We start from the raw sequence: 27198 nt of genomic DNA, 5'->3' as shown, positions 1-27198 counted from the left end.
TAAAGAGATGGGAGTATTATACAGCCTCACCTGTCTTCTGAGAAATCTGTATGTGGGTCAGGAAGCAACAGTTAGAACTGGACATGGAACAATGAACAGGTTCAAAACTGGGAAAGAAGTACTTTGGGTTGTATATTGTCTCCCTATTTATTTAATTTATGTGCAAAATACATCATGCAAAATGCCAGGCTGGATGAATCACAAACTGGAATCAAGATTGCCAGGAGAAATATCAACAATCTCAGGTTATGTAGATGATACCACTCCAATGGCAGAAAGTGAAGAGGAACTAAAGGGCCTCTTGAAGAGGGCAAATGTTGAGAGAGAAAAAGCTGACTTGAAACTCAACATTCAAGAAACTAAGATCATGTCATCCAGTCCCAGCACTTCGTGGCAAATAGAAAGGTTTAAAGTGGAAACAGTGACAAGTTTTATTTTCTTGAGATTTAAAATCACTGTTGATGATGACTGCAGCCATGAAATTGAAAGATGCTTGCTCCTTGGAAGGAAAGCTATGACAAACCTACACAATGTATTAAAAATAGGAGACATCACTTTGCCAATAAAGGTCCATATTGTCAATGCTGTTTTTTTTTTCTTTTTTTCAGTAGTCATGTAGGGATGTGAGAGCTGGTCTATATCAAAGGGTGATTGCTGAGGAATTGATACTTTTGAATTGTGGCGCTGGAGCAGACTCTAGAGAGTCTTGAACAGTTAAGAGATCAAACCAGTCCATCTTAAAGGAAATCAACCCTGAATATTCATTGGAAAAACTGTTGCAGAAGCTGAAACTTCAATACTTTAGCCAGGAGATGCAAAGAGCCAACTGATTGGAAAAGACCCTGATACTGGGAAAGACTGAAGGCAAAAGCAGAAGGAAGCTGCAGAGAATAAGATAGATAGCTTCATCCCTGGGATAAAGCCCACTTGGTCATGGTGTATGATCTTTTTAATGTGTTGTTGGATTCTGATTGCTAGAATTTTGTTGAGGATTTTTGCATCTATGTTCATCAGAGATATTGGCCTGTAGTTTTCCTTTTTTGTGACATCTTTGTCAGGTTTTGGTATTAGGGTGATGGTGGCCTCATAGAATGAGTTTGGAAGTTTACCTTCCTCTGCAATTTTCTGGAAGAGTTTGAGGAGGATAGGTGTTAGCTCTTCTCGAAATTTTTGGTAGAATTCAGCTGTGAAGCCATCTGGACCTGGGCTTTTGTTTGCTTGAAGATTTCTGATTACCCAAAGCAATTTACAAATTCAATGCAATCCCTATCAAGCTACCAGCCACATTTTTCACAGAACTAGAACAAATAATTTCAAGATTTGTATGGAAATACAAAAAACCTCGAATAGCCAAAGCAATCTTGAGAAAGAAGAATGGAACTGGAGGAATCAACTTGCCTGACTTCAGGCTCTACTACAAAGCCACAGTCATCAAGACAGTATGGTACTGGCACAAAGACAGACATATAGATCAATGGAACAAAATAGAAAGCCCAGAGATAAATCCACACACATATGGACACCTTATCTTTGACAAAGGAGGCAAGAATATACAATGGAGTAAAGACAATCTCTTTAACAAGTGGTGCTGGGAAAACTGGTCAACCACTTGTAAAAGAATGAAACTAGATCACTTTCTAACACCGCACACAAAAATAAACTCAAAATGGATTAAAGATCTAAATGTAAGATCAGAAACTATAAAACTCCTAGAGGAGAACATAGGCAAAACACTCTCAGACATAAATCACAGCAGGATCCTCTATGATCCACCTCCCAGAATTCTGGAAATAAAAGCAAAAATAAACAAATGGGATCTAATTAAAATTAAAAGCTTCTGCACAACAAAGGAAAATATAAGCAAGGTGAAAAGACAGCCTTCTGAATGGGAGAAAATAATAGCAAATGAAGCAACTGACAAACAACTAATCTCAAAAATATACAAGCAACTTATGCAGCTCAATTCCAGAAAAATAAACGACCCAATCAAAAAATGGGCCAAAGAACTAAATAGACATTTCTCCAAAGAAGACATACGGATGGCTAACAAACACATGAAAAGATGCTCAACATCACTCATTATTAGAGAAATGCAAATCAAAACCACAATGAGGTACCACTTCACACCAGTCAGAATGGCTGCGATCCAAAAATCTGCAAGCAATAAATGCTGGAGAGGGTGTGGAGAAAAGGGAACCCTCCTACACTGTTGGTGGGAATGCAAACTAGTACAGCCACTATGGAGAACGGTGTGGAGATTCCTTAAAAAATTGCAAATAGAACTACCTTATGACCCAGCAATCCCACTGCTGGGCATACACACCGAGGAAACCAGAACTGAAAGAGACACATGTACCCCAATGTTCATCGCAGCACTGTTTATAATAGCCAGGACATGGAAACAACCTAGATGTCCATCAGCAGATGAATGGATAAGAAAGCTGTGGTACATATACACAATGGAGTATTACTCAGCTGTTAAAAAGAATTCATTTGAATCAGTTCTGATGAGATGGATGAAACTGGAGCCGATTATACAGAGTGAAGTAAGCCAGAAAGAAAAACACCAATACAGTATACTAACACATATATATGGAATTTAGGAAGATGGCAATGACGACCCTGTATGCAAGACAGGGAAAGAGACACAGATGTGTATAACGGACTTTTGGACTCAGAGGGAGAGGGAGAGGGTGGGATGATTTGGGAGAATGACATTCTAACATGTATACTATCATGTGAATTGAATCGCCAGTCTATGTCTGACGCAGGATGCAGCATGCTTGGGGCTGGTGCATGGGGATGACCCAGAAAGTTGTTATGGGGAGGGAGGTGGGAGGGGGGTTCATGTTTGGGAATGCATGTAAGAATTAAAGATTTTAAAATTTAAAAAATAAAAAACTAAAATTAAAAAAAAAAAAGATAGATAGCTTCACTGACTCAATTGACATGAATCTGAGCAAACTCTGGGAGACAATGGAGGACAGAGGAGCTTGACAAACTGCAATCACGGATTGCAGAGTCAGACAGGATTTAGTGATTGAACAACAACAGATGACCTCATTGTTGTTTTCTTTTGAAAAACATTATTGTAGACAACACACATATATGTCACATTGAAAATTTGTAGACTTTTAATAGTTAATATTATGCATCAATCGACTGTTTAAGAAAAGTACCAAGATGTTGTGGGGAGGGAGGTGGGGGGGGTCATGTTTGGGAACGCATGTAAGAATTAAAGATTTTAAAATTTAAAAAATAAAAAACTAAAAATTAAAAAAAAATAAAAAATAAATAAAAAATATCTTTTGTTACTAAAAAAAAAAAAAAAGAATTAAAGATTTTAAAATTTAAAAAAGAAAAAAAAAAAGAAAAGTTCCAAAGGTAAAACATTATTTCTGAGTATCTGTGTGGATGTTCCCGGATGAGAGTAGCATTTGTTCAGCCCTCTGAGTAAAGAAATTTATTCCCACAAAGCAGGTGAGCATCATCTAATTCAAACAGATATTCTTGATAGAACAAAATAGTATTAACAAAGTAAAAAATTTCTCTCCTCTTTTAGAGTTGGGATATCTATCTTTTCCTACCCTTATATATAAGTGCTCCATCTTCTCTGGCTGCAGACTCTGGGTCTTAGACCAACAATCCCTCGGATCTGAACCCATTGATGAGACTAGGAGTTACACTCTAAACTCGTCTCATTCTCAGGCAAAAGCCCATTTATCACTGAATTTCATCACCACCATTCTTGGTTACTGCTTGCAGATGGCAGAAAGTGGCAGTTTTCTTCTTCCATTGTTGTTCAGACACCCAGTCATGTCCAACTGCATGTGACCTCATTGATTGCAGCATGCCAAGCCTCCCTGTCCATCACCATCTCCCGAAGTTTGCTCAATTTCATGTCCATTGCATCCGGTGATACCATCCAGTTACCTCACTATCTAATGCCCACTTCTTCTGCCTTCAATCTTTCCCAGCATCAGGGACTTTTCCAAGGAGTCAGTTGTTTGCATCAGATGACCAAAATGACGGAAATCACCAATTTCACTTGGCTTAATAAATATGGAGGGGCTCATATTTATTGTGTGTGTACTTAGTTGCTCAGTCGTATCTGACTTTTTGCGACCCTATGGACTGTAGCCCACCAGGCTCTTCTGTCTGTGAGGATTCTTCAGGTAAAAATACTGGAGGGGGTAACCATTTCATTTTCCAGGGGATATCTCCAACCCAGGGATTGAATCCAGATCTCCCTCATTGCAGGCGGATTCTTTACCATCTGAGCCACTAGGGAAGCCCAATAAAATAAAAGCTTCAGTTCAATTCAGTCACTCAGCTGTGTCTGACTCTTTGTGACCCCATGGACTGCAGCATGCCAGGCTTCCCTTTCCATCACCAACTCCTAGAATTTGCTCAAACTCATGTCCGAGTTGGTGATGCCATCCAATCATCTCATCCTCTGTCGTCCCCTTCTCCTCCTGTCTTAAATCTTTCCCAGCATCAGGGTCTCTTTCAATGAATCAGTTCTTTGCATCAGGTGAACAAAGTATTGGAGCTTCAGCATCAGTCCTTCCAATGCATATTCAGGGCTGATTTCCTTTAGGATGGACTGGTTTGATCTCCTAAAAGCTTAAGGAGACTTAAATATTAGACTATATCTGTTAATTACGACCTATTCACCCACTGTGGGAGGGTCCACAAGACATATCTTTTACCAATATTTAGATAAATAATGTTGGGCATGGTGCCCTGCATCCTTGAAGTGTTCTAGTATTGCCCATCTCTGTAATTAAGATCTCATAGTGAGGACTGTAGCCACTCAGTTGGAAAATCTAAATGTAGTGGGATTTAGATTACATGGTGGCAGAAACCAAATGGCTTTTTCACTCAAGTAAGATAGACAAAAGAAGGTATAATTATTTTAGTGGAAAGCAAGTCAAAATAACAATCATAATAGTCGAACTTGCAGAGACACCCCCCCCCCCCCAACAGCTTTGGCTAGTGTGTTTTTAGAGGTGAAAAACAGGTATTTTATTGAATTCTTCCTTGATCTGTATAAGCAGAACAAGTCTAGGTCAACTGAACAATAGTCTAATGACTTGTAAAATTGTGACTCTTAGTCCTTTCAACATTTCCTTGACTTGAGTCAGTTTGCTAAACTAAAGTCCCTTGAATGAATGGGAGATGAGGTCCCCTCTATGGAAGACCCTATTACAATAAAAAAATATTGTTAATCTTTCTTCTAGCCTTCCCTCAAAACATGTACTGATTTTTATCAAGATAGTGTACTGGAGAAAAGAAAATAATTAGAACTTTCAAGGACTGCTGGACACAGTTCTGAAATGACGTTTTTTTCCCCTGGACACCCAAAATATCATTGTGACAGATTGGGGGTCAAGTAATCATAGAAATTTCAGCAAGTGTTCAACTCAATATGTGTCCAGAAGTTCTCTGAACCCATGCTTTTGTTATTTTCCCATTTTTAAAATGCATAATGAGGTGGAAATACTTCAGAGCTAGCAGAATCCCCATGTTGGTTGTCTGAACTTCATAGTGATTGACAGCTTATGGTGAGCAGTGCCGGTATTCGTGGTCTCTGAGGAAGAAAATTTCACTCTGGGACCCAAAAGATGCAGTCTCAGACACTCAGAGTTTTGTGTAGCAAGGTTTTATTGGAGTGAAAAGGATAGAAAAAGCGTCCAGAAAAAGGCTCTGAAAAGGGTAGGAGAGAACCCACCCTCACTAGTTAAGAGGGCATTGTATACTTCTCAACTGGGTGCTGAAAACAGATAAAAAGAAAAAAATAAATTAAAAAAAAATTCCTCAAAGTTGTAAGAGTTCCACCAGACTCTTTCCCAAGGCATACATCCTGAGATAACTTCAGCACAAGATTAACCAGGAAGAACAGGTTCTGAGCAACGTGCCTCTGGGTGAGATATATTGTTAAGAAACAGGTTTCCAGGCAAGATTTGTCAGTTATAATCATTAACATAGAGTCTAAGAAAAGCATACCCATGAGTAAGATATATTGTGTTGTGCAATCATTAGTTATGGACCTAAAAAAGGCTGGGTCCTCAGCAAGATATATTGTTGCAATACCAGTACAGAGCTTAAAAGAAACATGACCTACATGACTAGGCAAAATAATGGATAAAGGAATGTTTGCCTTCTCCTCCTATAAGGGTCTTGGACTGCCTGCCTAAGCTTTAACTATCTCATGAAGGTTTTTATAGTGGGAAAGGCCAAATGAAAGTCATTAGAGGTAGCTCTCCCTCGGAAAAATCCTTGCATTCTAGCATGGATTGCAGAGATCCAAGCTATCTTCAAGGAACTGCATGATGCAAGGGTGGTGATTCCCATCAAATCTAAATTCAGCTCTTCCATTTAGACTGTATAACAGACAATTGGGTCTGAGAGAAAGACAGTGGATTTAACCAGTTTTAACCAGATGGTAGCTCCTACTGCAGCTTTTGTACCAGATGCCATTTTTCTCATAAGTTATTAATCTTTTTGGAAATACATTTTACTCATAACTCTCCATAAAGCACACGAAAATGTTTTCTCCTTTTAGTTGACAAGGCCAGTGAAAGCCTTCACATTTCCACTTAAGAGGCATATTAACTCTAGTTATATGTCACCACCTAGTTTTACAGGAATCTTATCACATTTCCTTTCCAAAATATGTCATTGGTTAATCACATTGAAAACATTCTGTTGTCTGGACCTAGTGAGCACAAATAACAACTTCTCTAGAATCATTGACAAGACATTTGTATATCAAAGAATATGAAATAAATACAATTAAAATTCAGGACCTATTACTTCAGCAAAATTTCTAAGAGTTCAGTAATTTACAAATTGTCCAGAAACCCCTTCTAAGGTGAAGTATAGGATTTTTTCAGAGGGTCTTTACTATAACCAAAAGAAGCACAGTTTTAGTGGGCCACCTTGCATTTCTGAGACAAAAAAAATATTATTCATTTGGGTGTACTTCTTAAATGAGTAATTTATCAAATGACCAGAAAATCTGCTAGTTTTTAGTAGGGTCCAAAACAAAAGAAGGCTCTGGAGCCGGTCTAGCTTACTGTACAAGCTGTTTTATCACTGGGACATATATTTCAGAAGACCCAGTAATTCTGGAAGCTTCATTTGCAGATATTTTGTTTGGAGCCTTTGGCAGCCCTTATAAGTAAAGCACGATGCAGTCTTTTAGGATGTTGGTGCAAGGTGCTGCTACAATCCACAAATATCCAGTCTACTTTCAACAAGTAGAAGGTAGACTTGTCTTGTTATTGAGCCTTGTTGTTGCTCAGTTGTGTTCGATTCTTTGGGAGCCCATGGACTGCTGCCTGCCAGGTTTCCCTGTCCTTCACCATCTCCTGGAGCTTGCTCAAACTCATGTCCATTGAATCAGTAATGCCATCTAACCATCCTGTCCTCTGTCATCACTTTCCCCTCCTACCTTCAAGCTTCCCCAGCATCAGGGTCTTCTCTAACAAGTTAGCTCTTCACATCAGGTGGCCAAAGTACTGGAGTTTCAGTTTCAGCATCAGTCCTTCCAGTGAACACCCAGAACTGATCTTCTTTAGAATGGACTGGTTTCATCTCTTTGCAGTCCAAGGGACTCCCAAGAGTCTTCTCCAATACCACAGTTTAAAAGCATAAGTTTTTCAGTGCTCAGCCTTCTTTGTGGTCCCACTCTCACACCGATACATGACTTATGGAAAAACTAGAGCTTTGACTATACAGACTTTGGTGGCAAAGTAATGTCTCTGCTTTTCCATACACCATATAGATTTGTCATAGCCTTTCTTCCAAAGAGCAAGTGTCTTTTAATTTCATAGCTGCAGTCACCATCTGCAGTGATTTTGGAGATCAAGAAAATAAAGTCTGCCATTGTTTCCTTCATTTCCCCATCTATTTGCCATGAAGTATTGAGACCGAATGCCATAATCTTAGTTTTCGAATGTTGAGTCTTAAGCCAACTTTATCACTCTCCTCTTTCACCTTCATCAAAAAGCTCTTTAGTTCCTCTTCTCTTTCTGCCATAAGGGTGGTGTCATCTGCATATCTGAGGTTATTGATATTTCTCCCAGCAATCTTGATTCCAGCTTGTGCTTCTTCATTCAGCCCGGCATTACTCATGATATACTCTGCATATAAGTTAAATAAGCAGGGTGACAATATGCATTCTTGATATACTAAATGCTTGACCATGGGGCACTGAGTTACCATATGACTAGCACTGTTCATCATGGACTGAGTGTTACTCTTCTCATAAAGTTTGGAGTGCACTAAATTACTATATTTAAATAAAAGTGTTACATATGTGATTGGGTAAGGGCATGTCCTGTTAGCACAAGTAAATCACATGAAGAAGAGGCCCAAATGTGTATGGTACTTACTCTTGCTACATAATTTACCCTGTCTCAAACTGCAATTATGACCTCTAGGAAAATTTCTTTAGGTCGTTGACAAAGAAGGGAAAAACACTTTCCTTGTTTAATGATGATTCTATACAATATGAAGACACAAAATTTGGAGAGCTGCCTCCATACATCCCTTCTCTGGAACTTTTATGAAAGGTAGGAGTAAGGAGAAATTCTTTAGTGGGTAGAATTTCAGGCAGTCACTTGATTGTTCACGTTGCTTGGAAAGAGAGATGGCCAGAAGGGCAATTATACACTGATTCGTGTTGCTGTTGTTCAGTTGCTAAGTTGTGTCTTACTCTTTGTGACCCCATGGACTGTAGCACACCAGGCTCCTCTGTCCACTGTCTCCTGGATTTTGGTCAAATTTACATTCATTAAGTTGGTGAGGCTATCTAACCATCTCATCTTCTGCTGCCCGTTTCTCATTTTGCCTCAGTCTTTCCTGGCATCAGGGTCTTTTTCAATGACTTGACTCTTTGCATCAGGTGGCCTAAATATTGAAGGTTCAGCTTCAGCAACAGTTCTTCCAATGAACAATCAGGGTTGATTTCCCTTAGGATTGCCTGGTTTAAATCATGCTGATTCATGATTTGTGGCCAATAGGATGACTTGGTGGTCAGGGACTTGCACATGATTGGAAATTGGTGACCAGTGAATTTTGGCAAGAAGTAGGTGACTACAATTCTCTCAGTGAGCAAAATAACAAAATATGTGTGTATGTTGTGTGACCTCAGCAGAGCAGTACTTCAACAATTAAGTGGATAGGAGAAATATATATGGATACCAGTCAGCTTTTTTCCAGAACCCCTGTCATTACCCAAAAGACTCATTAACAAAGTAGCAATTATAGTAGGAATGGGGGTTATGTAAGGGCTCAACGATACTGATTTCCACTCATCAAAGCTAAGTTTCCAAAATGACAGCAGCAGGTAGCAATACTTCATCCCTGTTATAGGTTTTCTGACATGTTTAGTCAGGTACCGGGTGTCAAGTTGATTACATTGGACTACTTCCATCATTGAATGGCTTGTGCTTTGTCTTTACTGAAATATACACTTCCTCCGAATATAGGTTTGCCATCCCTTCATGCAATGCTTCAAATAAAACAACCATTTATGCATTTATAGCATGCCTTATCTGTTGTCATGATACTCTGCATAGCATTGTTTCTAATCAAGAAACTCGTAATCAACAGAAGTGCAGCAATAGGTCGATACACATAGAATTTTCTGGTCATAACATGTTCCCCACCATTCTGAAGCAGTTGATTGATAGAATGGTAGATAGGCCTTTAGAAGATTCAACTGCTTAGTCAATTAGGTAGGCATAGGTTGCAGGGCTCTAGGAAGGTTCTCCAGGCAGTTGTACATGCTCTGAATCAGTTTTCAACATATGGTGCTGTTTCTCTTATATCCAGGACCACAGGTCTAGGAATCTGACATGGAAATGATACTAGCACAATATTTGCTTCCTGTCCCTCAAATTTGTGCTCTGCTGCCTAGAGATAATAGCTTCAGAAGATGGAATACTTCCATCAGGAGACAAAACAGTGATTCATTTGAATGGAAGTTGGATGGAAGTGATTCATTTGAATGGGAGCCCACCTAGCCACAGTAGGCTCCTCATACTTCTGAATTAACAAGCAGAAAGGAGATTTGTGTACTGGCTAGGGTGATTTATTCTGATTACTGCCAGAGAAAGCCCTAAACTAAACAATAAGTTAGTAAAAACGGACTTATTTGAACTATAGGATAGGAGAGTTCTCAGTATTGAACCAAGTTAAATTCTGAGGATATAATTGTACAGGTAAGAATGCATACAAAAGAAGCCGGAGGGAGTAGCAGAAGAAAAATTACTAGGAAAACTCATGGGATGTAAGGGGATTTTGGTTAGTTTAATTCTTGATCAAGTCATGTTAGGTTTCCCAGACATCACCTGGTGGATGGTGCAGTAGGAGAAACCTGATTAGATACAGAAAGTAATCATACATGGAGGATTAGAGACCCTTGCTAAATTGACTTAGCAGAGTTCTAGCTAAGGATGTTACAAGGGAGTGCACAGATAGTCCTTGAACAATTTTCAGGAGGCTGCTTCATATTTTACGTTCATAATCTGTGGCTCAGATTTTAAAGTGTCTGCTTGCAGTGCAGGAGACCCAGGTTCGATCCCTGGGTCAGGAAGATCCTCTGGAGAAGGAAATGGCAACCCACTCCAGTGTTCTTGCCTGGAAAATCCCATGGATGGAGGAGCCTGGTGGTCTACAGTCCTGGTAGTCTACAGTCACAAAAAGTCGGACACAACTGAGCCACTTCACAATGGTTCTAGAAGTTTCATTGACATTTTATTTTTTAGAGCTTTTTTTTACTCCACATATGTTTTAGGTTTTGGAAAAGACACTGATCTCATCTACAAATATTTACTCTAATTAAGAGAAATAACTTTTTCTTTTTTTCTTTATATTCTTTTCCATTATGATTTATTGTTGTTGCTGTTGTTCAGTCACTAAGTCATGTCCAGCTCTTTGTGACCCCATGAAGTACAGCACACCAGGCTTCCCTGTCCTTCATTATCTCTCTGAGTTTGCTCAAACTCATGTCCATTGAGTTGGTGAAATGCCACCCAGTCATCCTATCTTCTGTCATCCCCTTCACCTCTTGCCGTCAATCTTTCCCAGCATCAGGGTCTTTTCCAATGAATTGGCTCTTTGAATCAGGCGACTAAATTATTGAAGCTTCAACTTCAGCATTATTTCTTCCAACGAATATCCAGGGTTGATTTCCTTTAGGATTGACTGGTCTGATCTCCTTTACGTCCAAGGGACTGTCAAGAGTCTTCTCTAATACCACAGTTCAAAAGCATCAGTTCTTTGGTGCTCAGCCTTTGTTATGGTCTAACTTTCACATTTATATATGACTACTGGAAAAATCATAGCTTTGATTATATGGACTTTTGTTAGTAAAGTGATGCATTTTAATATTCTGCCTAGGTTAATTATAAGACATTTATATATAATGTCCTATTTTACACAATGTCCTTGTTTATCCATTCCATTTAAAAATGTTTACATCTGTTAATCTCCAAGACCTAATCCACCCTGTTCCTACACCACCCTGTTTCCCCCATGGCAACCACATGTCTCTTGTTTATACCATTGAGTTCATTTCTGTTTCAAAAATAAGGATATTTGTGTCATATTTTAGATTCCACATATAAGTGACTTCATATGGTATTTGTCTTTTCCTTTGTGACTGACTTCACTTAACATGACAGTTTCTAGGTTACTGCAAATGGCATTATTTAATTATTTTTTATGGCTGAGTAGTATTCCATCAGGTGTTTGTCTATATTTATATGCCACATTTTATTTATCCATTCATTTGTTGTTGGACATTTACATTGCTTCCATGTCTTGGCTATTCTAATAATCCTTCTATGAACATAAGTGTGCATGCATCTTTTGAATTATAGTTTTGTCCATATATATGCCCAGAATTGGGACTGCTGGATCATATGGCAGCTCTATTTTCAGTTTTTAAAGGAATCTCCATACTGTTCTTCCATAGTGGCTACACCAATTTACAATTCAGTTCAGTTCAGTCACTCAGTCGTGTCCAACTCTTTGTGACCCCATGAATCGCAGCACGCCAGGCCTCCCTGTCCATCACCAACTCCCGGAGTTCACTCAGACTCATGTCCATCGAGTCAGTGATGCCATCCAGCCTACACAATTACAATTCCCAACAACTCTGTAGGAAAGTTCTCTTTCTTCCAACTATCTCCAGCATTTATTGTTTATAGATTTTTAATGATGGCCATTCTGACTGGCATGTAGTGATACATCATTTTAATTTTGATTTTCATTTCTCTAATAATTAGACATGTTGAACAGAGAGAAACAATCCTTACACTGTTACTGGGCTTACCAGGAATTGAATGCTTGACCATGAGCAATCAAATTACCATGCAACTGGAGTTCCCCATCATGGACTGAGTGGTATATGAGTGACGAAGTCATTAAGTTGGGAGCACACGAAAATCATACATCATGTAAAAAATGTGGTACACATGATCAGGTCAGGGTATGTATTGAGAACACAAGTAACTCCATGAAATGGACTAAGTGCTTAAAGTTTTTAATCTGGCTACACATCATTTTATCTCTCCCAATTTATACCTGTCTCATAATGGAGGGTAACTCTGATCAGTTGACAGAGAGTGAAAAGACATGCAATAGGTCTACAGATAGTCCTGTACCACATGTAGACAACACTCAAAAGTGGAGAGCTGTAGCACCTAGGTCCATTTCTGGGACATCATGAAGAACAGCAGTAAAAGGAAGTCTTCCTGGGGGAGAAATATAGGCAGGACACCTGATCATTCTTTTTCCTGGGATATAAAAATGCCCATATATTCAATTATATATGGATTCATGGGCTATGGCCAATGGTATGTCTTGATAGGATCGTGAAAGAACCGTGGCTATAAAATTGGTGACAATAAAATTGGGGTAAGAGGCTTGTGGATAGATTACTCTTAGTTGACAAAAATAATCTAAAGATATTTGTGTCCATGTGAATTGTAACTAAAGAGTGACCTCTGGAGAGAAGTATTTCAATAATCATTTGGAAAATGGTGAAATTGAGCAGGGCACTGTGGGGCCTTGCTGGGGGTAGAACTCCTGTGTCACCTGTCTCTTGTCTCTAGAAATGCTTTAACCTCCTTGGCTTTCCCTAAGTTCCAAAGAGCAAATTTAATCAGAGAATGAGAAAATGGAGAAAGAAAGGAAAACAGTAAAGCAAGGCAAAATAATATTTTAGCCATAAAACAAAATCAAAGATCTTTAGTTCCTCCTCAAGGTTTACAGATAATGTCCTGAGCCATATTCTTGAGTTGTTTTGCATATAGTAAAACCTTCACCACGTGGATGAAGTTAATTGCATGCTGACCAAAGCAGGTAGACTCCAGATTGGTTGGAATCAGAAGGTTGATGATGCTGACTCTTGAAATATCACCCAGTTACCTCACCACCAGCCAGTCAGAAGAATGCTCATGAGCTGATCACAAATCCTGCAGTCTTCTCCTCCATTTTAATTTTTTAACAACTCCCTGAAAGCCACAGGGAAGTTCAGGTATTTTGAGCATGAGCTGACCATTTTTCTTTCTCAGCCTCACATTGGGTGCCTTGCAATAAATTCTGTACTTTTTCTTTACTACAATCCAATGTCAGTAGATTGTGTGTGTGTGTGTGTGTTGGCACGTGAATGAATGACCCAAGTTTAATTCTGTAACAATAGTGACAAAGGTTGTTTCTCACTTTGTTCCCCCTCAGAAGAAATTGTGTGTGCATGCTCAGTTGTGTCCAACTCTTTATGACCCCATGGACTGTAGCCTTCCAGGTTCCTATGTCCATGGGGATTCTCCAGGCAAGAGTACTGGAGTGAGTTGCCATTTCCTCTTCCAGGGGGTCTTCCCAGCCCAGGGATTGAACCTATGTCTCCTGAGGTTCTTGCATTGGCAGACAGACACTTTAATCCCTGAGCCACATAGGAAGTAAGAAGAAGGGTAACAACTATTTAAGAACAAGATATCACTGGGAGAATTTAATATAGTGATAAATCTGAGGCATTCTTTTGCTCCACAGAAACGAAGACAGACTCTACATATGTCTTGGTCTACACAATGACCATTCTTCTCCTACCCCATCCCAGCACAGCACACGAGGAGGTGTCTACTGAACCTCCAGTTTCTCTGTTAAGAAAAGAGAACCCCAAGACACATCAAACCTCCCCAGCATTGTGGGTCACCTTATGGGATCCTCTACTCTGATCTTGCAACATAGGGATTTCAGGGAAATCCATGGGGCTCAACTATTGGAAATCTGACTATGAAGGAAAAGAGGGTAAGGGATTGAAACAGCCAGCACACAGTAGCTGCCAGACTGAGTTCACATCTTCCATGTCCAAGTAGTAATCCCAATTTGTGGCTTTGCTCATCTGCAGAAGCAAATCAGGGGACTACTCTGACCAGGGAACTTAGCAGGGTGCAGATCTGCTTGATTCAGATCAAATGAGTTTTACCAGCCCTAGAGCTTCACTTGCGTGTCCAGGAAAGGAGCTAAATCACAGCCCAACTGCTGTTTGAGATTATTCTCTAGCCTCATCTAACAAAAAGGGCTAGTGACAACTCCTGGGAGAAATATGGCTCCATGGTGGTCAGGTCAAGAGGTGGGTGGGCAGGGTTTACTGTCCTCAGAGCAAAGCCAGTAATGAGTATGAAGCTTGAAATAGGTAGTGAGATGAATTCATAGCCAAGGGTGAGAGTAACTTCCAGTTTCTCCTAACTATATAGCTTAATTGGGAAAATGAGTGTAGCATAAGGCAGTCTCTCCTCCTTCTGTGCAAGCAAGGAAGCTCTGACATAGCCTGTGGAGAGTGTCTTTTTGCCCCATATGACCAACAGGGCTGGTAACAAGTCTTGAAAGCTGTGCAACCTTGTGGCACTCAAGCAAAGAGGAGAGCAGGTGGGGCCTATAGTTTACAGAGAAAAACCACTGTTCTGTTTGATCAGGAAACTTGGGGAGGAAGATTGCTTTAGTTAAGATAACATAGAGCCTGGATTTGGAGCTGCTTCTCCCCCTGGCCAGGCAGTGACTAATTCACAGACCCACTCATTTTAGAATACAGCCTTCAGCCTCTCTGATGAGAGAATTTAAACAGAGAATAAGGGAAGCTGCCTAGTATATTCAACATCCTTCCACATGGTGCTATTTGAACAGAGCATACCCCATGGACTTCCCCACTCTGCAGAGTAAAACCATCAGCTTCACCTCACTGAGACATTCAGTGCATACTCTGATCTGATTTGAGTCCCCAAATAATGATCTGTACAGGGCCTGGGTTTTGTCCTGCTGTCGTGCCAGAGCAGGGAAGCTAATTTGTAACTTGTTTCACTACTGGATATAGTATCAAGTCCCAGCCAGTAAGCCTTACCAAAGAATCAAGCACATGAAGATCTATCCTACAGCCTTACTTGGGTACAGAACCAAGCTGGCCAGTCACATCCAACTGTTCTCATTCAGTGACACATCCCCATCCTCGTCTTCAGAGCTTTGCTTCATCCCCAAATATGACATAATTGCAAACCTCACCTGCCCATGACATTACCAACAGACACATAGAAACCCAGAATGAGCTGACTGGTGAAGCAATGTCTCTGTCAAAGCAAATCTGTAAGGCCTAGAAGAGGACCCTGATTACTAAAATGCACAGATACAATGTAAGAAATCAAGAATCATGAAGAATCAGATAAATATGACATACCGAGGGAAACTAGTAAAGCTCTAATAACTGAACGTAAGGAAATGGAAAACATTAACTGTTAGACAAATAATTCAGAATAACCTTCTTAAGGAAGCTTAATGAACTAAAAGAAAACAGAAAACTAAATGAAATTAGGAAAGGAAATAATGAACAAAATGAGAAGTCCAACAAAGAAACAGCAACCATCAAAAGGAAACAATACAAACCCTAAAATTAAAAATATGAACCAGAGGGATGGTACGGGGAGGGAGGTGGGAGGGGGGGTTCAGGATGGGGAACACGAGTACACCCGTGGTGGATTCATGTTGATGTATGGCAAAGCAAATACAATATTGTAAAGTAATAAGCCTCCAATTAAAATAAATAAATTTAAATTAAAAAAATAATAATAACTGAAGAATTCAATAAAGAGTTTCAAAAGCAGACTCATGAAGAAGAATCAGCAACCTGGAGGATAGGACACTGGATATTATCCAGTCAGAAAAGCAAAAACAAAAAAGAATAAAAATGAAAGACAAAAGCCTACAGAAATTATGAGTCATGATGAAAAGAAATGGTATTTGCATTTTAGGACTCATAGAATGAGAGAGAAAGGGACAGCACAAGTATATTTAATGCAGCAGTGGCTGAAATTTTTCCCAAACTGGAGAGATAAATGAATATCCAGACTCATGAGGCTCAAAGGATCTCAAACAGGGCTACCCTGAGATATATTATAATTAAACTATCAAATGTAAAGGACAAAAAAAAAAAAAAAGCAACAAGAGAAAAGGGAGAAGCCCCTTCCCTTACTGGCAGGGAGATTAGTTGGGACAGAAGGAGAGCTTTGGGGACCCAGAGAACATAGCAACCAGTCTTGTGCAGGCAGGCAGGACAGAGTAAAAACTACACAAATGGTCCATGCCACAGTTCTACAGGTCCCAGCTTGAGACAGGGGTCCACCCGTGCACATGGGGGCTGGGGGCTGGAATGTGGAGACTGGAGAGCAGGACCATGAAGGGGACTACAATTGGCTGTGAGGAGACAGCCTGAGGGGATGGGAGTAAGGAGTTCTGCAATCAGGAGTGCTCATAGAGGAAGCTCAGACCGCCATAAAAGCCAAGTGGCATTGTTGGGTGACACACAAAGGGCAGGGCTGCCATTGTGACTTCTCTACACGGACCAGCCTCTGCCACCACAGGCACACGGAGGGCCCCAACTGGACTCAGCTTGCACATTCTCACCATCATCACCACTGTCCAGCCCCCACACCACCTGAGCACTTGCCCTTATCACTGCCTCTCCCCTTTCTTGCCTAACAGGCTTGTGTGTTCCAGGAATGTCTGGAGCAGACTCTTGTGGGAGGACCACACATAGAAGTGGGGCTGAAAACACAGTTGAGCCCCCGAGGCCATGTGACTAAGGAAAAAGAGCTAAAATATCTCCTCATAGTTGCACAAACTTCAGAGTTAGCCCTCTGCTGATGGCTTCCTTAATTCAGTGTCTTCTAAACATCCAAAAGAACAACAAGTGTTCCTAGAGCTGAGACAGCTCTGGGTTTAGCAGCAGTGAACTTTGTGGTGGGGCCTGGGCCAGAGAAAGAGCTGCCTCCATAGTTCTACAGCATATCCAGGTGTACAGTTACTGCAGTACTGGAACACAGCCTCAGTGGGTCTGTGCTGGTGGCCTGATGAAAACAATGCCAGAAAGTCACGGGGTAAACTGCTCACATACTCACAGTTAAGGTGAAGCCAAGACTGAAGTGCCAACAGCCATATACTTTGTGAGGTTGCAGAACTGGCAAAAAGGGACATAACAGAGCACATTCACAGATGAATAGCCCCTAAGGAGATATACTTCATGGCTTCTCTCCCAGTAGGAGTACTTCAATCCTGTCTTCCTTGCACTGTAGATCAGAAACAGGGCTAAAAAACAGAACTGGGGACTTCTACTCCATCACTGAGGGAGCTGATCCTACCCTTGACAAGGCAGTGACAACCACAGAGCAAAGTGGAGGCTCCACTCAAAATCCTAGGCATGCTCTGCTCACCATGACACCAGTCAAAACTCCTAATGAGGCGATAACACCACAAGCCTCTAGACCAAATCTACCCAGCAGGGAGCAGAAACCAAAAGCAAGAGGATCTACAATCCTGCAGTCAGCGGATAGGAGACCACAGAAAAGTAAGACAAAGTGAGATGACAGAGAGATATGTTGCAGATGAAGGAGTAAGATTAAAAACATACAAGTGCAACTAAATGAAGAGAAGATAGACAGTCTACCTGAAAAGGAATTCAAAGTAGTAATAATAAAGATGAACCAAGATCTCAGAAAAAGAACAGAGGCACAAATAGAGAAGATGCAAGAAATGCATAACAAAGAATTAGGTGAACTTAGGAACAAACTGTGATGAACACTACAATAACTGAAATGTAAAATACACTAGAAGGGATCAATAGCAGAATAACTCAGGCAGAAAAACTGATAAATGACCTGGAGGCCAGGATGGTGGTGACTGCTTCTGTGTAATGGAATAAAGAAAAGAAAAAATGAAAAGAAATGAGGACAATTTAAGAGACTACTGGGACAGCATTAAATTCATCAACATTCAAATTATAGGGGTCCCAGAAGAAGAAAAATAGAGAAAGGGCCTGAGAAAATATTTGAAGAGATTATAGTTCATAACTTCCATAACATGGGAAAGGAAATAGTTACCCAAGTTCAGGAAGCCCAAGAGTCTATTTCAGGATAAACCCAAGGAGGAACATGTCAGTGCATGTATTAATCAAACTAACAAAACTTAAACATAAGGGAAAAAATTAAAAGCAACAAGGGAAAAGCAATAAATAACATACAAATGAATCCCCATAAGTTTATCAGCTGATCTTTCAGCAGAATCTCTGCAGGTCAGAAGGGAATGGCATAATATATTTAAAGTGATGAAAGGGGAAAATGTAAAAGCAAGAATAATCTACCCAGAAAGAGTCTCATTCAGATCTAAAAGAGAAAACAAAATCGTACAAAGCAAAAGCTAAAAGAATTCAGCACCGCAAAACCAACATTACAACAAATGCTAAAGGAAGTGCTCTAGGCAGGGGAAATGAGAAATACAAGCAAACAAACAAGAAACTACAACAGATAGAAACACAGAAAAGAAACAACTACACAAACATAACACTAATGATGGTCATCAAACCACAAGAGAAGAAAGTAAAAGAGAAATGTAAGAAAAAAGGCCTACAAATTTAAAACCAAACCATCAAGAAAATGGCAGTAGGAAGATACATGTCAATAACTATTTTAAATATAAGTAGATTCAGTGCTCCAAGTAAAAGATATAGGCTTGCTGAATGGATAGAAAAATAAGATTGTATATATGCTCCTGAAAAGAGACCTACTTCTGATCTAAGGACACATGACAACTGAAAGTGAGGGGATGAAAAAAGATATTCCATGCAAATGGAAATCAAAGTAACTCTGGAGCAGCAATATTCATATTTGACAGAATAGGCTTTAAAATAAAGACTGTTATAAGAGACAAGGAATGGCATTATATAATGATCAAGGTATCATTCCAAGAAGTTATAACAATTTAAAATATATATAGGAATACCTCAATATATAAGGTAAACACTGCCAGCCATAAAAAGGGGAGTTTGAACACTCACTTACACCAATGAACAGGTCATCCAAATAGAAAATTAATAAGGAAACACAAACCTTAAATGACATATTAGACCAGATAGCCTTAATTGATATTTATAGGGCATTCCATCTTAAAGCAGCAGAATACACTTTCTTAATTGCACATGGAACATTATTCAGGACATATCACACTCTGTGTCACAAATTTAGGAAAACTGGAATCATACTGACCATCTTTTTTGACCACAGTGCTATAAGATTAGATATCATTTACAAGAGAAAAACTGTAAAAAACACAAACATATGGAGATTAAACAATGTTATTAAATAACCAATGGATTATTGGTATTTCTTCTTACTGAAAAAATAAAAGAGGAAATTTAAAAGTGGCTTGAGACAAATGACAAGAAAATACAATGATCCAAAGCCTATGGGATGAAGCAAAAACAGTTCTAAGAGGGAAGTTTTTAACAGAAAATTCTTACCTTAAGAAAAAGAAAGTCAAATAAACAATGTAAACTTATACCTAAAGCAACTAGAAAAAGAACAAACAAAACCCAAAGTTAGTAGATGGAAAGATATCATAAAGGTCAGAGTAGATATAAATGAAATAGGGATGAAGAAAACAATACCAAAGATCAATGAAACTAAAAGCTTGTTCCCTGCAAAGATAAACAAATTGATAAACTTTAGCTAGATTCAGCAAGAAAAACAAAGGAGAAGACTCAAATCATTAAAATTAGAAATGAAAAAACAGAAGTTATAACACATGCCACAGAAATCAAAAGGATCATAAGAGACTACTACATGACACTACACACCAATAAAATGGACAACTTGGAAGAAATAGACAAATTCTTAGAAAAGTACAACCTTCCAAGACTGAACCAAGAGGTAACAGAAAATATGAATAGACTAATTGTAAGTACTGAAATGGAAACTGTGATTCAAAAACTCCCAACAGACAAAAGTCCAGGACCATGTAACTTCACAGATGAATTCTACCAAATATTATTGAGAGGTTAAACCTATATTTTTGAAACTCCCCAAAACATGCAGAGGAAAGGACACTCCCAAGCTCATTTTTCAAGGGCAACATCACCCTGACACCCAAACAAGACAAAGATAACACAAAAATGATTACAGGCCAATATCACTGATGAACATAGACCTCAGTATTCTCAACAAAATACTAGCAAACTGAATCTACCAACACACTAAACAGTTCATGTGCCATGATAAAGTGAAATTTGTCCTAGGGATGGAAGGATTTTTCAATATCTGCAAATCAGTCAATGTGGTTGAGGTTATTCTCATCAACAAATCAAGAATAAAAACCATATGATTTCCTCAATAGATACAGAAAAAGTTTTTGAAAAAATTCAGCACTGATTTATGACAAAGAATCTTCAGAAAGTGAACATAAATCTACCTCAAAATAATAAAGACTATATATGACAAACTCACAGGAAACATCATTTTCAAAAGTGAAAAACTGAAAGGATTTCCTATGAGATTAGGAACAATAAAAACAAAGATATCCACTCTTGCCACTTTTATTTAGTATAGTTTTGGAAGTCTTAGCTGCAGCAATCGTAGAAGAAAAAGAAATAACACAAATCTCACTTGAAAAAGAAAAAGTAAAACTGTCGCTGCTTGCAGAGGACATGATACTGTACATTAAAAAAGATCCTAAAGAGGCTATCAAAAAATTATAAGAGCTCAGCAATGAATTGGTAAAGTTGTTGGATATAAAATCAATACACAGAAATATATAGCATTCCTATACAATAGCAATGATAGATCAGAAAGAGAAATTAAGGAAACAATCCCTGAAGGGACCTTCAAGATAGCGGAGGAGTCATGGTGATCACCTTCCAATACACAAATACAACAAAATATATCTACATGTGGAACAATACCTACTGAATGCTGGTAGAAGACCTCAGACTTCCAAAAGAGCAAGCTAATCTCCAATATAAATAAGAAAAAGAAAATAGACAAAGGACTTGGGACAGAACCTGTACCTCTGGAACAAACTGTGAGGGAGAAAAAGTTTCTGAACACTAGAACACCCCACTCAATGGTGGGAACAGGAAGGACCATCTAGAGACCAGCAGCTCCCAGACTATGACACTTGTCTGCATGCCCATTGGCATGGGCGTGTGATGGGTGCTGAGGCTCAAGCTTTGGAGAAAACTAGGGTTGACTGATATAAAAACTGTTTGAGGGGACACAGCTGAATCAGTCCAGGAAGAACTCTGGGCTTGTCAGAGAGACAAGAGATCCTTGTTGCAGCATGGTGAGGGGAGGCACAGGCCGAGAAAGGAGCTTCTAACACCATGTGCTCACAGCTGGCAAGGCACTGCCTATGTGAGCTTCAGAGGTGGTGCAAATCTCAGCTGCTATCTCCAGCCACAGAGGTGGGTGATATGGCTGCTACCACTGCCACCAAGCTGAGCAAGTGCAGGTCATTGTCCATGGCTTCCAGGGAATCTGTGCAGCCTGAAACTGCGATCAAGGGCCAACTCCTATGGGAAAATGCACAGTTGCCTCAGGCTGTAGCAACTTCCTTTCCAGCCTCTGTTGCTGCAGGAACTCCTTACACATTCCAACGGTGTGAGGAACTCCTCAGACATTCCTACCTCTCCCCAGGCTGAGTGAGCAAGCTTAGCCTATGCTTTCACCACCTCCTGTCTGGGCAGGGAGCAGGTGCAGGTGGGCAACATACAAAGGGAAGTGAGAGCCCAAAACCAAAGCTATGTGACCAAGGGCTATGTGACTGAAGAGGAAGGGAATTCTCACATGCAGCTGAAAAAGCAAAAGATTAAATCCCAACAGTTGGCTTGGTAAACCCTGCATCTGTGGAATATCTGAACAGACAAGTGTTCCCACATTTGAGGCTGTGAACTTTGGGGGCCATTGTGGACTTTGGATACAAATAGAAGCTAGAGTAAGTCCAGGTCAGAATTTGAGCTGGCCCCACAGTGTCAACAGCAGGTCCAGAGACCTTCCGAGAAATACTGGAGGACTTCCTAGATAGGCAGATAGGCTCTAGCTCACAGTGGGGGCAAAGAGAGTAACAGATGAGGCCACAGGAAAATTTTCTTCCTACTACAACTCTCTCCCTCTCTCTCAAAAATAGACATGTTCTTTTTTGTTTTGCTCTTTTGTTGTTCACTTTTTGTTATTCATTTAATTTTTATTCAGTTTTTATTCTTTTACTTTAAATATGTTTAAAAAATATGTTTTCATTTTATTTTTTCCTATTTCTATTGTACTTTTAAATTTACTGCATTTTCCTTCTTTTTCTTTTTGTCCTTTGTTTTGCTTTATCTTTTATTATATTTTACATTTTTTCTTTACTTCTTTGCTGTTTTGTATTTTTCCTTTTGTTTTCATCTGTCTTTTGTTTTTACATATTTTTCTATGATCATATTTGTCTGCTTGTTTTATGCTTTCTTTGTCTTTTACAGTTTACTTTCTGTGTTTGATTTTCTTTTGGTTTCATTTTTTGCTAGTTTAGTTTGTAGTTTTTTTTTTTTGCAGTGTTTGTTTTTATTTAAGGATTTTTAGTTTGTTCTCTTCTTTACTGTTTTCTCTCTTTTTTTCTTTTTCTTTCTCTTCATGAATGTGAGTGTGTGAGTTTCATTTTGTGTTTTTGTCTGTTTAGTTTTAAGACAACTTTTACCACTTGTCTTAGGGTTATGTCTGCCCATGTTTGTTTGGATCCAACCAATGTCCAGTAAGCTCTGGCACTAGCAAACAGGGACAAGTCCACACCGACAGGCTAGGCAAAGCACTGATCCAATGCCATCCACTGGGAGCAGACTCTGTTTGTAAGAAGAACTGTGACTCTGCAGTCCGTGAAAATCAGAACACAAGCACAGTAAGTCAGATGAAATGGCAAGACAGAGAAACACACAGCAACAAAGGAGCAAGGTAAAAACCCACACAAACAAACAAATGAAGAGAAAGTAGGCAGTCTACATGAAAAAGTATTCAGAGTAATGATAGGAAAGTTGATCCAAAATCTCTGAAATACAATGGAGGCATAGATAAACAGAGTGGAGGCATGGATCAAGAAAATACAATAAATGTTTAACAAGGACATATAAGATTAAAAGAACAGGCGATCAGTGATGAACAACACAATAATTGAAATTAAAAATACACTAGAGGGAAACAAAGTAGAATAAATGAATAAATATGCACCCAATATAAAAGCACCTCAATACACAAGGCAAATGCTACCAGCAATAAAAGGGAAAACTGTCAGTAACACAATAATAGTGGGGGACTTTAATCCCCCATTCATATGAATGGACAGATCATCAAGACAGAAAAATAATAAGAAACAGAAAGTCTTACATGGCACTTAGACCAGATGGACCTTACTGATATGTGGAGGGCATTTCCAATCAAAAGCAGCAGAATACACTCTATTTTCCTAAGGTGCACATGGATGAATCTCTGAGATAGATCACAGCTTAGGTCACAAATCAAGTCTTGATAAATTTAAGAAAATTGAAATGGTATTAAACATCATTTCTGACCACAACATTATGAGATTAGCTATTAATCACAGGGAAAAAATTGTAAAAAATACAAAAATATGGAGGCTAAATGACATGCTTCTAAATAACCAAGAGGTCACTGAATAACTCAAAGGAGAAATTAAAACAAAACTAAAAATAAATGACAACAGAAACAGGACAACATAAAACATATGGGGTCATCAAAGCAGTATTAAGAGGAAAGTTTATAGCAGTAAAAGCCTACCTCTAGAAGAGAGAAAGACATCAAATAAACAATTAGGTGTTTAGGTGTAATATTACACCTAAATCAACTAGAAAAAAGAAAACAAAGCTACAAAGAAAGTGATAAAAATGAGGACAGAAACAAATTAAAAAGAAATGAAATCAATAGCGAAATCAAGAAAACTAAAAGGTGGATGTTTGTGAAAATAAACAAAATTGACAGATCATTAGCCAGACTCAGCAAGGAAACAACAGAGAAGCTAAAATCAACAAAATTAGAAATGAAAAAAGAGAAATTGAAACAACAATACAAAGCATCATAAGTGTGGCAAATAGTTGCTTACTGCAAGGAACTATATGACAATAAAATGGACAACCTTGGAAGAAGTGGGAAACTTCTTGGAAAACTACAACCTTCCAATAATTAACCAGAAAGAAATAGAGCATATGAACAGAAAATCAAATACTGAAATTGACACAAACTGTTGCAAAAATCTCTCAAAAATAAAGGGCAGTGATACATGGCTTCACAAGCAAATTCTATCAAACATTTAGATCTAAAACCTATGCTTCTCAAACTTTTTCTGGAAAGTTCCAGAGGAAGGGGTCACTCCCAAACAGATTCTACCAGGCCACCATCACCCTGATACCAAAACCAGACAAAGGTATCACACACAAAAAAGAAATTACAGGCTAAAATCACTGATGAATATAGATGAAATTCCCTCCAAAATGCTACTAAACAGAATCCAGAACACATTAAAATGGTCATGCACTGTGATCAAGTGGGGCTTATCTCAGGGATGAAGGGTTTATAAATATATGCAAATATATCATTTTGATATACCACATTAGCAAACTGAAAGATAAAAATCATATGAATAGCTCAACAGATGGAGAAAAAGCCTTCAACAAATCTCAAGGCCCATTCAAAATAAAAAGCTATCCAAAAATGGGTGTAGAAGGACCCTAACTCAGTATCATAAAAGACATACACAATAAACCTACTACTACTACTACTAAGTCGCGTCAGTCGTGTCCGACTCTGTGTGACCCTATAGACGGCAGCCCAACAGGCTCTGCCATCCCTGGGATTCTCCAGGCAAAAACACTAGAGTGGGTTGCCATTTCCTTCTCCAATGCATGAAAGGAAAAGTGAAGTCGCTCAGTCGTGTCCGACTCTTAGCGACCCCATGGACTGCAGCCCACCAGGCTCCTCCGTCCATGAGATTTTCCAGGCGAGAGTACTGGAGTGGGGTGCCATTGCCTTCTCTGCAGTAAACCTACAGCAAACATTATTCTCAATGATGAAAAACTGAAAGAATTTTTTCTAAGGTCAGAAACAAGACAAGAGTAAACACTCTTGCTACTATTATTCAATATATTTGTGGAAGTCCTCAGCACAGCAAAACAGAAGAAAAAGATGAATACAGATTGAAAAAGAAGAAATAAAACTCTCACTTTTTGCAGATGGCATTATACGATACACTGTTCTCTGTTTCAGTCTCTCAGTCAAGTCTATCAATGGCCGCGTGGACTGAAGGACAGCAGGCATCGCTGCTCTTGACTATCCCCTGGAGCTTGCTCAAACTCATGTCCATTAAGCTGATGACGCCATTCAACCATCTCATTCTCTGTCAATCCCTTCTCCTCCTGCCCTCAATCTTTCCCAGCATTAAGGTCTTTTCCAAGTTGACTCTTTTCATCAGGTGGTCAAAGTACTGGAGCTTTAGCTTTACCATCAGTCCTTCCAATGAATATCCAGGGTTGATTTCCTTTGAGATTGACTGGTTTGATCTCCTTGCTGTTCAAGGGACTCTTAAGAGTCTTCTCCAGTGCCACAGTTCAAAAGCATCAACTCTTCAGTGCTCAGCCTTCTTTATGGTCCAACTTTCATATCCATACATGACTACTGGGAAAACCACAGCTTTGACTGTATGAAGCTTTGTTGGCAAAGAGGTGTCTGCTTCTTAATACACTGTCTAGGTTTGTCATAGCTTTTCTTCCAAGGAGCAAGTGTCTTATTTTCTTGGCTGCAGTCACCATTCACAGTAATTTTGGAGGCCAAGAAAATAAAATCTGTTACTATTTCCACTTCTTCCCCATTTATTTGCCATGAAGTGATGGGACCAGATGCCATGATTTCATTTTTGGGATGCTGATTTTTGAACTATTTTTTCACTCTCCTCTTTCATGTTCATCATGAGGCTCTTCAGTTCTTCACTTTTTGGTATTTGGTTGGTGTCATCTGAATATGTGATGTTATTGATATTTCTCCTGTCAAACTTGACTCTAGCCTGTGCTTCATCCAGCCCAGCATTTCACATGATGTACTCTGCATATAATTAAATAAGCAGGATGACAACATACAGTGTTCATGTACTTCTTTTTCAATTTTGAAACAATCTGTTGTTCCATGTCCAGTTCTAAATGAGGCTACCTGACCTGCATACAGACTCCTCAGGAGTCAGGTAATGTGGTCTGGTATTCCCATCTCTTTAATAATTTTCTATAGTTTGCTATGATTTACATAAAAGCTTTAGAATAGTCAATAAAGCAGAAGTAATTTTTTTTCTGGAATTCCCATACTTTTTCCATGATCCAGCCAATGTTGTTAATTTAATTTCTGGTTACTCTGTCTTTTCTAAATCTAGCTTGTACATATGGAATTGGTTCATATACTGTTGAAGCCTAGCTTGAAGGATTTTGGGCATTATCTTGTGAAATTAGAACAACTTACAGTGTTCACAATATTTTTTGGCATTGCCTTTCTTTAGAGTTGGAATGAAAATTGACCTTTACCAGTCCTGTCGCCACTGCTGAGTTTTCCAAATTTTCTGGTATATTGCGTGCCACACTTTAACAGCATCATCTTTTAGGATTTGAAATAGCTTGGCTTGAATTCCATCACTTCACTAGCTTTGTTCATACTAATGCTTCCTTAAGGCTCATTTGACTTCAAACTCCAGGATGTCTGGCTCTAGGTGACTGATCATACCCTTGTAGCTATCCAGGTCATTAAGAGCTTTTATTCCTTACAGGTCTTTTGTGTCTTCTTCCATGCC

At 39.1% G+C, this 27198-nt stretch overlaps 1 long non-coding RNA gene across 1 annotated transcript in view; it reads right to left on the bottom strand.

The window, feature by feature from the left end:
• Positions 1-5649: 5649 nt before the first annotated feature.
• Positions 5650-27198, bottom strand: part of LOC138423176 (uncharacterized) — a 93538-nt gene continuing 71989 nt past the window's right edge. Inside the window, exon 7 of the long non-coding RNA XR_011250158.1 lies at positions 5650-5776. This is a non-coding gene — a long non-coding RNA (uncharacterized lncRNA). The remainder of the gene's footprint in view (positions 5777-27198) is intronic.

This window comes from Ovis canadensis, chromosome 18, assembly GCF_042477335.2.
Source record: "Ovis canadensis isolate MfBH-ARS-UI-01 breed Bighorn chromosome 18, ARS-UI_OviCan_v2, whole genome shotgun sequence".
Lineage (NCBI taxonomy): Eukaryota > Metazoa > Chordata > Mammalia > Artiodactyla > Bovidae > Ovis > Ovis canadensis.
The sequence above is the reverse complement of the archived record's forward strand: the minus strand, read 5'-3'. Positions and strand labels throughout refer to the sequence as shown.